The 10,194-nt window shown below is 44.5% G+C and overlaps 1 pseudogene; it reads left to right on the top strand.

The window, feature by feature from the left end:
* Positions 1 to 488: 488 nt before the first annotated feature.
* On the top strand, positions 489 to 613 carry LOC121399242 (annotated as a pseudogene).
* Positions 614 to 10,194: the final 9,581 nt, after the last annotated feature.

Consider the following 10,194-nt stretch of genomic DNA (forward strand, 5'->3'; position numbering starts at 1 on the left):
AGTTCCTCCCATCATCCTCTTGTGTTCCTGCATTCCAGCTCAGAAGTTAGGAAAGAAATATTATTTTTGACCTGCAGCACTTAAACATGCACTGCTACATTTGTCCATCCACCTCAAATAAAGCAGCTTCGTGGATTCCAATAGAAATGTCACAGTATAAGACTGATTAGCAATTAATATGGATAATTACTACACTGCAGCACAGAAACCAGTGCAACTTTCCTCAGAATCAGCCCCGTAGCATCAGCTTATATTACAGGCCAACATAGTAAATAAGGTTGAAAAAAGACACACGTCCATCAAGTTCAACTTTTTTTTTTTTTTTAATATCTGCCTAACTGCCAGTTGATCCAGAGGAAGGTAAAAAAAAAACCCATCTGAAGCCTCACCAATTTGCCTCAGAGGGGGAAATTATTCCTTCCTGACTCCAAAATCGCAATCGGAATAGTCCCTGGATCAACTTTGTACTATGAGCTGCAGTATCTTCCATCGCTTCTCGGCCTTTTGGCTAAGATCAAGTGTAGTACCTTTGGAACCACTTGGTCCTCTGGCTGGCAAGACCAAAGAGGAGTATCTGTTCTAATGATCCTATCTGAAGAACGGAGAAACCATTGGTCCTCTGGACTAGGCTGACAAGCAGAAGCTTAATGAAAGCTGGGCCGCTGTGCTCCCATGAGGGTGGCCCCTGACTTGCATTTTGAGTCGGGGGAGATGCACATGCACCCATGCTTAATCAAGCTTCACTTCCTTTGCCCTTGCCATTAGGTGGGCGGGAAGTCTTTTCTTTTTCTGGCTGCCAACCAGAGCCTTGCAAAAGGCAACCAATGGCCTTGCACCGCCCACTCCAGCACCTTTTTTGTGTCTGGTTTGAGCACCCTGGATGGGGTCACGGTCTTTTGGCTGGACTCGCAGGCCATGACACGCCCTGGGGGAAGCTTTGTCAGAACCCAGGGTAGACGGGACTCCCCCTAGCTTCGGCGAAGGGGAGTCCAAACGTCCCCAAACCCCTTCGGGGGGGCGGGGTGGTGGGCCCTCCCTAGCTTCGGCGAAGGGGGACCCACCCGTTCGAGCTGTTCGCTGGCGGTAGCTGGGAACAGCTTGGGCAACGGAGCCCATGCCTTCGGGTAGGACTCGGAAGGATGATTCAATATCATCTTCCATAACCCTTTATTCCCTCACTTGCTAAAAAGCTATCCAACCCCTTCTTAAAGCTATCTAATGTGGAATTCTCTCCCTGAATCCGTGGTACAGACTGATGTCTGTACCGCGGATTCAGGGAGAGAATTCCACATCTTCACAGCTCTCACTGTAAAAAACCCCTTCCGAATATTTAGGCGGAACCTCTTTTCTTCTAATCGGAATGGGTGACCTTGTGTCAGCTGGAAAGACCTACTGGTAAACAAAGCATTAGAGAGATTATTATATGATCTCCTTATATATTTATACATAGTTATCATATCGCCCCTTAAGCGCCTCTTCTCCAGCGTGAACATCCCCAATTTGGCCAGTCTTTCCTCATAGCTAAGATTTTCCATACCTCTCACCAGCTTAGTTGCCAACCTCATTTTCTGCTTGATAATTTGTGATGACCCCTAAGCTTAGCTTCTCAACACCTCAGAGACCACTGAGCATGTGAGTGTCGCAGACACTTTTCAAGATGGTGACCCCCTATTACAAGTTTGAAGTCCTGGATCATTGCTGCTATTGAGCAGCTGAAACTTTAGGCTGGTGCAATAAGTTCAGAATATAAAACATGAGATTTTAAGCCATATTTATTTTTAGGGTTTAGTTCTCCTTTAAATGTCCATGCATGCACCTTGGTCAGATTGGTGTATCTGGGGTGCACAAGGAACAAAAAACAGTAGCATAAGGTAGTGTTGGAGCCCACTGCATGGCTTTGTTGTATAGTGCAACAGCCAGACTTATTCCTGAGCTGAAAAGCACCGCAAATAAGGTTCTGAAACAAATGGTTCGGCAGTAATGAAACCAATGTCATAGGGGCCCAGTGCAAAATTTGCACCTAGGCTGCTCTTTACACCAATTTCATTGTCAATATTGTGTAGGACATCAAACCTGCATCTCTCCAAATGTTGTTCAGCTGTCTTCGCGATACTAGGATTTGTAGCAAAGCAATAATTGTCCGCAATTTACTGGTTTACTGTACTTCCTCCTCCTAAATGGGGACTAAAAGTCTTTCTTCATTGCCAGAACATACTCTTTTTTTTTTTAACTCAAGCTGAATTGCACCACTCTCTGTTTATTTTTTATTCAAACTAACATCCAGTTTTGTAGCCTCAAAACAATGCATTCACCCCAGGGCACCCCAGAAATGCAGACAAAACAGGTAGAATTATTCCTTGTTAGAGGAGCTTGCAATCTACGTCCACTGCAGATCGCTGTCTGATACTGGATTATAAAAGCGACTGTCTGTGCCTGTTGGTAGAGCCCACATCTTTCTCCAAAGAGAACAGTTAACAATAGACTGCCAGGAAGAACAAAGGGGAAGGTTCCAACCAATAAGTGGCCAGAACTACAATTTCACAAAATGCAATAGGCTTGAGAAGGAGCCAATGGCAAAACAGCATTTTCTGGCTGTCAAAGGCACGTGGGGAGAGATGATTAGAAGCTTGTATTTATTGGCTGGCTGGATCCCTCCACCCCACACATCTCTCTGTCTGCATCTTACTAACACCCAGAGCTGCTCCCAGGCCTCCTCCCTGACCAGTCTACTCTTAACCCATTGCATGCCTATGGGAAATGCAGCAACTAATGTTATTAACCTTTATTTATAAAGAAACAACTGTAGGGAACAGACAAAGCAGACTTTTAGAACATATACATAGATATTATATGATAATTTAATAATAGAGGGCCTTCCCCACTATTTCTTATACTACGAAGGCTCATTCTGAAGATTGCAGTACTATTTCCGTGCTTTCATTTAACCCAGTATGGGGGCAGTAGATGGGAGAAAGCGCAATCAATGTGGCTGCTAGTTTCAGGCAGTTAAATATAGTACAATGCTAACCTCTTCAGGGCCTGTGGGGAAGTGCTGCTTTTCTATGAATGAAATTTCATTTTCAGCAGAGCAGGATCTCCAAGCTCCTAAAAAGGTTAAATAAGCACAATGCCAATGCACAATTCTTGGCTATTTGTACGGACAATAATACCAGCAAGTAATAAGAATGTGTCAGCCATGTCAGATTGTTAGTACAGGTGACAATGCCTTAAGATAAAAGCTACTGAATTGGTCCCTTCACCGCTAGCGGCTATCTCTGTTGCTAGTGAAGTGACTCCTGCGCCCGTTAGTAAATCGGCAAAGTCCCTGCGAGCAGTAACACTGGTAAATTGTTGCCAGTGTTTGCCACTTCGCCTTTTAGTAAATCTGCCCCTAATTCAGACCTCTAAATGGATGCCTGTATTTTGTTGCTGTATATACATGAGTGTCCATCAGGGGCTACAGCTTTCTCCCACAGTCTAAAAACACACTGGTAAATTAGTTGTCTTCAGATGAAATTCCCCATAATTTGTACATGTAGCAAGGAAATTAGATTGTAAGCTCCCCTGGGATCAGACTGATGTAAATGATATGCACTACATGAATAAAGAATATTATGCATTTGTATACTGTATAAATACAGATTGGAGAAAATGAACTGCATTTAGGATTTTTTCAGCTATTTTGGATTTGGCCGAACCCCACACATCCTTTCTTGAATAGATTTTTGTCTTTTTTTAACCTAACTAACTAGGTTACTATGCTACCCACCGAAGCAAATAAAAAGGCTAACAAACAGGCATTTGCCCAAGATGTAACTGTCACTAACCCTCAGGCTCTGCCATGCTTCTGTCAGGAACTACCACCGGTGTGTGGTTGGTGGGTTGGAACCTATGGGGCAAATTTACTAACCTCCGAAAATTCGCTAGCAACCGATTCGATCACAGCTCAACACTTCGCCAGATGTAGATTCGCCAGGACAACGCTAATTCACTAAAATCCGATGTTGAATCAAGGTTGCCGAACGCTTGCGAAGTTGCACTAGCATTACTGCGCCAAGCAAAGCAAAGTTGCGATAGCATTGCCTAATTTGCATACTGCGGGAAGTTAAAGTTCAAAGAATGTATATGTTGCAGCAAATACATTTCACTACACAAGCCCGGGAAAGCTTAATAAAAGAAAATATAGTTGTTATATTGCCCTACACATGAGCCCAGTGTATAGTTTATGTGCCATATGTTAGGAAATGTAGGGGGGAAGCCGGTTACCCCAAAAAAATTTACACTCTTTTGTAGCCTATCACCCTGAAAAAAGGAAAAGACGCTAGAGTTTTTTTTTCCAACAATTTTTTGAGTAACTCTATTGCACTTCGCCCAGTCTGAGGTGGCGAAGGCAAGTCTGGCGCAAAAGGTAACGTTCAGTAAAATCCACATTTAAGTGAATTTGCGTAGTTACTGTCAGGGGGCCGAGCGGCTCCCAAAGGGAGTAGTCCGGACCAAGGAGGAAGCCAGGAACCAGAGTCCAAGATCGTGGTATCCGAGGGGTTAAACAAGAGAATAGTCAAAGTCCAGGCAAAGTTTCAGGAGGCAGGCAGATCAGGTTCAAAGTCAGAGTTTCAGGCAGGAATCAGGATCAGGATAACAATAGCAAACACACCCAGGTTCTATAGCACAAGTAACCTATAATTATAAATCGTACTCTTGTTGACCATACATGGATATAGAAGGGGGAGACAGATCAGCAGAGAAGCGATTGGAAATTGCTGGCTTCACAAAGGAAACATGAAACACGTTGGGAATTCTCATCTCAGGGGGAAGCTGAAGTCTAACGGCCACAGGATTGATGATTTCCATGATGGAGAATGGACCAACAAACTTTGGACCCAACTTGGGAGAAGGTACTTTCAAATGAATGTTTCTCGTGCATAAACACACCTTGTCACCAACTTTGAAGGAGGAGAGGGTCTGTGTCTCCGATCAACAGAAATCTTGTGCACAAGAGCATTCTTCTCCAAATTCGATTTAGTTGCAGCCCAGATAGCAGACATATGGGCTGCGTGGTCATCTGCAGCAGGGACATCTGACAATACAAAGTCTTGCGGAAAGGCCTGGGGATGTTGATCATACACAGTCATAAAAGGAGACCTTCCAGTAGAAGTGTGGCAAGCATTGTTATGAGCAAATTCCGCCCACGAGAGGAGATCAGACCAATCATCTTGACAGAGGGAAACGTCTTTATGGATAGTTGGCCTCCAAACTAGACGTCGTAGCAGTTCAAGAGTCTTTTCAGGACCAGGATGTCCAGCTTGCCTGGAACAATGAGTCTGTTGTAGGATGGGCAGACGAAGCTCAGAGGGTACAAATGCCATCCCAATGGGAGTATCAGCAGGAGCAGAAGACTGGCCAGCCAAGATTTGTTCAGCAAATTGAGGAAACAGAGATGAAATAATCTTGACAAGAGGAACAATTGGTTCTTGCCTTTCAGAACAACGATCAGCCGGGGAGAAGCTTTGGGAAAGAGCATCGGCTTTTAGATTTTTGGAGCCAGGGCGATAAGTCAGGATAAAGTTGAAGCGAGAAAAGAAGAGAGCCCATCTTGCCTGTCGGGAATTCAGTCTCTTGCGCGATTATATGAACTCTAAATTCTTATGGTCAGTTTAGATCGTGACTGGGATCGAAGATCCTTCAAGGAGGTGACGCCATTCCTCAAGAGCAAGCTTGACTGCCAAGAGTTCACGATTCCCCACATCGTAATTCTGCTCTGCAGGAGAAAACTTTTTGGAGAAATAGGCACAAGGGTGTAGTTTCCCATCAGCAGAATGTCTTTGGGACAGGATAGCGCCAGCTCCAACCTCAGAGGCATCCACCTCAATGAAAAAGGGTAATTCTGGATCAGGATGACGGAGGACCGAGGGAGAAGTGAAGGCATCCTTTAGGGACTGAAATGCTTCTATAGCTGACGGGGCCATGAGTTGGGTTTACCCCCTTTTTGGATAAGGGAAAGGATAGGTGCAATGCGAGAGGAGAACCCCTTAATAAACTGTCAATAATAATTGGCAAATCCAATGAATCTCTGCATCGCCTTGGTACTCAACGGAAGGGGCCACTCCTGAATTGCGGACACTTTGGCGGGATCCATCTCGAAACCCTCTGGGGAGATGATGTAACCTAAGAAAGGGATCTTGGAAACCTCAAAGACACATTTCTCCAGCTTGGCAAAGAAAGAGTTCTTCCTCGGACGAGAGAGTACTTCCTTTACCTGAGAGCGATGGCCTACTAGGTCCTTGGAGAAGATCAGGATGTCATCTAGGTACACGACCACAGATTTACCCAAGAGATCCCGGAAGATGTCATTCACAAATTCCTGGAAGACAGTGGTAGCATTACAGAGGCCAAAGGGCATCACGAGATATTCATAGTGCCCATCTTGAGTGTTGAATGCCGTCTTCCATTCATCTCTTTCACGAATGCGAAAGAGGTTATATTCCCCGCGTAGATCCAATTTAGTGAAGACCTCTGCCCCTTTTAATTGGTCAAATAGTTCTGCAATCAGAGGCAAAGCGTACCGATTCTTGACAGTAATTTTATTAAGTCCACGGTAATCTATACAAGGACGTAGACCACCATCCTTCTTCTCCACGAAGAAGAAACCAGCCCCTGCAGGAGAGGTAGAGGGACGACTAAACCCCCGCTGGAGATTTTCTTGTATATAGTATTTCATGGTGGTAGTCTCTGCTGGGGAGAGAGGATAAGTGCGACCTCTAGGGGGCATGGTTCCAGGAAGGAGATCGACTGGGCAGTCATAGTATCGGTGTGGGGGAAGGAACTCAGCAGACTTTTTACAGAAGACATCAGAGAATTCCCTGTAGAAGGATATGTAGTGGAGATATCCACCCTCTGGAGGGGTTTAGCAGGAAGACAGTGCTGTTGACAGAATGGACTCCAACGAGAGATCTGTCCAGAAGACCAATCAATGGTGGGATTATGCAAGCGCAGCCAGGGAAGACCCAAGACGACAGGAACAGAAGGGCAGGAAATAATCAGGAACGATAACTTTTCTTTATGCAAAGTCCCAACCTGCACAGGTAACTCCCGGTCGTCATGGAGATAAACTTGGACGTTAGAGGCTTGTCTTCGATGGCAGTAACCCGAAGGGGAGTAGACAATGGATATAGGGGGACGTCCATATACTTGACAAAGAGAGCGTCCATGAAATTCCCGGCAGCCCCAGAATTGATGAAGGCAGAGCCGAAAATCGTCTTAGTGGCCAGCCGAATCTGAAAAGGCAGTAGAAACCTGTGAGAGTTCTCTTGAGATTGAGAAGTAACGCCCCCAACTCGCGTTACCCTGGCTTCACCTTGGGGAAAAGAACCGTTAGGCCTCACAGGACAGGAATTGGCAAAGTGAGATTGACCACCACAATATAGACAAAGTCCTGCCAAACGCCTCCGGAGTTTCTCCTGCTCAATGAGACGCGCTCTTCCGATCTGCATAGGTTCCTCCGGCGGAATTACAGAAGACTGCTGGGGAGAAGGAGGCAACAGAGGCCTTTGAAATCAAGGAGCCAGCGTGGGTAGAAATCTCTTGACTCGGTCCCTATCTGCTTGATGTTCTCTCAGCCGAGTGTCCACCTTGACAGCCAAAGCAATAAGGTCTTCTACCTGTGTGGGTAATTCACGAGAGACCAGGTCGTCTTTTAGACGGATAGAGAGGCCAGAAAGCAGCATGATAGACATTATTCCAACAAGTCAGCAGTAAGCGTACGGAATTCGATAGCATATTCAGCCACGCTGCGATTCCCCTGACGAATATGGAACAAGCGGGAAGATGCGGTCGCAACCCGAGCATCAAACACCATCCGGAATTCTTGAAGGAAAGCCTTGTCATCATCAATTAAAGGAGACTCTTTCTCCCAGTGCGGAGATGCCCACTCGAGCGCTTTTCCAGCCAGACGAGTAATTACAAATCCCACTTTAGCTCACTCGGAGTCTAATTCAAAGGGTTGCAGGGCAAACCGGATCTGGCACTGGTTCACAAAACCACGACAAGCTTGGGGATCAGCACTGTAGAGAGGCAGTGCCGGAATACGTGGACCAGTAGTGGACGACTGTGGGGCCGTGGCAGCAGCAACAGGAACTGGCGCTGATGTAGTTGGCGTAAGAATGGATAGTTTTTCCAGAATCACCTCCAGCGAATTGCCGCGCTTCGCATGCTTCCATGCGAGAATGCAGTCCACGAAAGGCCCTTTCGAAATCAGGCTGGGTTTCCTCAATGGGGTCCATGGCCCAATTATAATGTCAGGGGGCCTAGCGGCTCCCAAAGAGAGTAGTCCGGACCAAGGAGGAAGCCAGGAACCAGAGTCCAAGATAGTGGTATCCGAGGGTTTAAACAAGAGAATAGTCAAAGTCCAGTTTCAGGATCAGGATAACAATAGCAAACACACCCAGGTTCTATAGCACAAGAAACTTACAATTGGGCAGGGTTTCAGAGTCCTGGGCGCCCTTTTATGACAAAAACCCGGCACCAGTGATGACATCATCATGCAGCGACGCTGCACCCATGTGTTCAACATGGGCGCCGGCATCTTGGATTTTCATTGCGACCGCCGAGAAGGTGAGCAGCGCCGTCGGATGCTTCTGGCAGTCCTGACAGTAACGTCCATTCACAAGAGTGCAAATCCACCGGATGTTAGGGAGCGAAGTACCTCTAGAGTCTCTATCTCCTTCGTTAGCGAAGTTACACTAGCGTTAGTCACTTAGCCATTTAGTAAATCTGCCCCTATGTGCTGTGTAACCAAGGCTTGATGAAAAGGCAGAGGCCTATGATAGTGAGCAAATAGATTTAATGTAATAACAGAAGATAAAATTGAAGACAGTAGAATACAGTGATTAGGAACAAAAGGCAAAATAACACAAAGTCTTTCAGTAGACGAGGATTAGGTAAGGGGCAACCAAGAGCGGTTCTGTGAAGTAGGCGGTGGTTGAGACAGGCAGCAATCAATCATAAGTCTGTGAAACAGGCAGAAGTCAGAGCCGGGAATTCAACAAGAACAAGGATTTGGGCTGGAGCAGGAACAAAACAAGCATGGGGCAAGATCACCAACTACTATCAATGATCCAGCAAAGGGAGTCAGAAAGGAACTTGTATATATAGGCCCATAATTACCAAACTGTAGACATCTGGCCTTAATGAGCATGAGGTTGGAGACTGAGGAAACAGAGAGAGCAATGGTATGGACAGCCTCAAAATGTGAACTTTGAATGCCTCCAGTGGCTCAGCAGCCGCGTGATTATCACACAGACCAGGGATTGAATCCCCAAGAGTCTTGACAACTTCCACCATCTCAGGCTTACAATAAACTTAACTTCATTCTATACTGCACATGCCTTTAAGGATAAAAAATAAAGGGAATATAAACACTACATATTTTCAATATCATAAAAGCAGTTTCCCTTTACATGTATGTGTATTGCTATATATAAACATATAACATTATCATTATTTATATACATTATTATATTAAACAGTTTAAAATATTTTATATTTATAGCTTCAGGGTTACAAGTACATAAGTGTATTTTCCTTGTGTTGCTATAATTTAATTACAGCATCTGTGACATGCTCCCCAAGCCAAGATGGGCTTTTTTTATAGCACAGCTGAATGATTCTATAATGGAGCCATAACTGCAGAGCATTACATTGATGTTTGTCAGCATTGAAAACCCCAATACAAAACAAATAATCATTAACAAGGCAGTAAGGTAAACTTTGGTGGTTAAGGGCTAAACAGCTCCAACGAGACCTTCCTTCTTCATAATGATTTAATTAACTGTACTTAGTAATAAAAGACCAAATGATCTAAAAAAAAAAAAAAAGTCTCAATGCCATCTGCCTATCTATAAATCTATAAAATCTATATTAGGGTAATTAAATTGCATATGGTAAATAACACTCCTAATAATAATGTTAAACTTTTTCTGACATTAATTTTGTGCTTTAAAAAGTACACATTCATGTGAATGTGACAATGACCCCACAGGTATAGAGCCTGTAATTGTATTACATTCAAAAGCTATGTCCTTGCAACTGATGTACTTATTCAGGAAATTTTTAAACTGTAAAATGCAATAGCTGTTTATATTACATATTGATATAACCTTGGTGCACAGGCAATAGAAAATAAAATAAGGGTTAAGC

This window comes from Xenopus laevis, chromosome 9_10S (assembly GCF_017654675.1).
Source record: "Xenopus laevis strain J_2021 chromosome 9_10S, Xenopus_laevis_v10.1, whole genome shotgun sequence".
Taxonomy (NCBI): Eukaryota; Metazoa; Chordata; class Amphibia; order Anura; family Pipidae; genus Xenopus; species Xenopus laevis.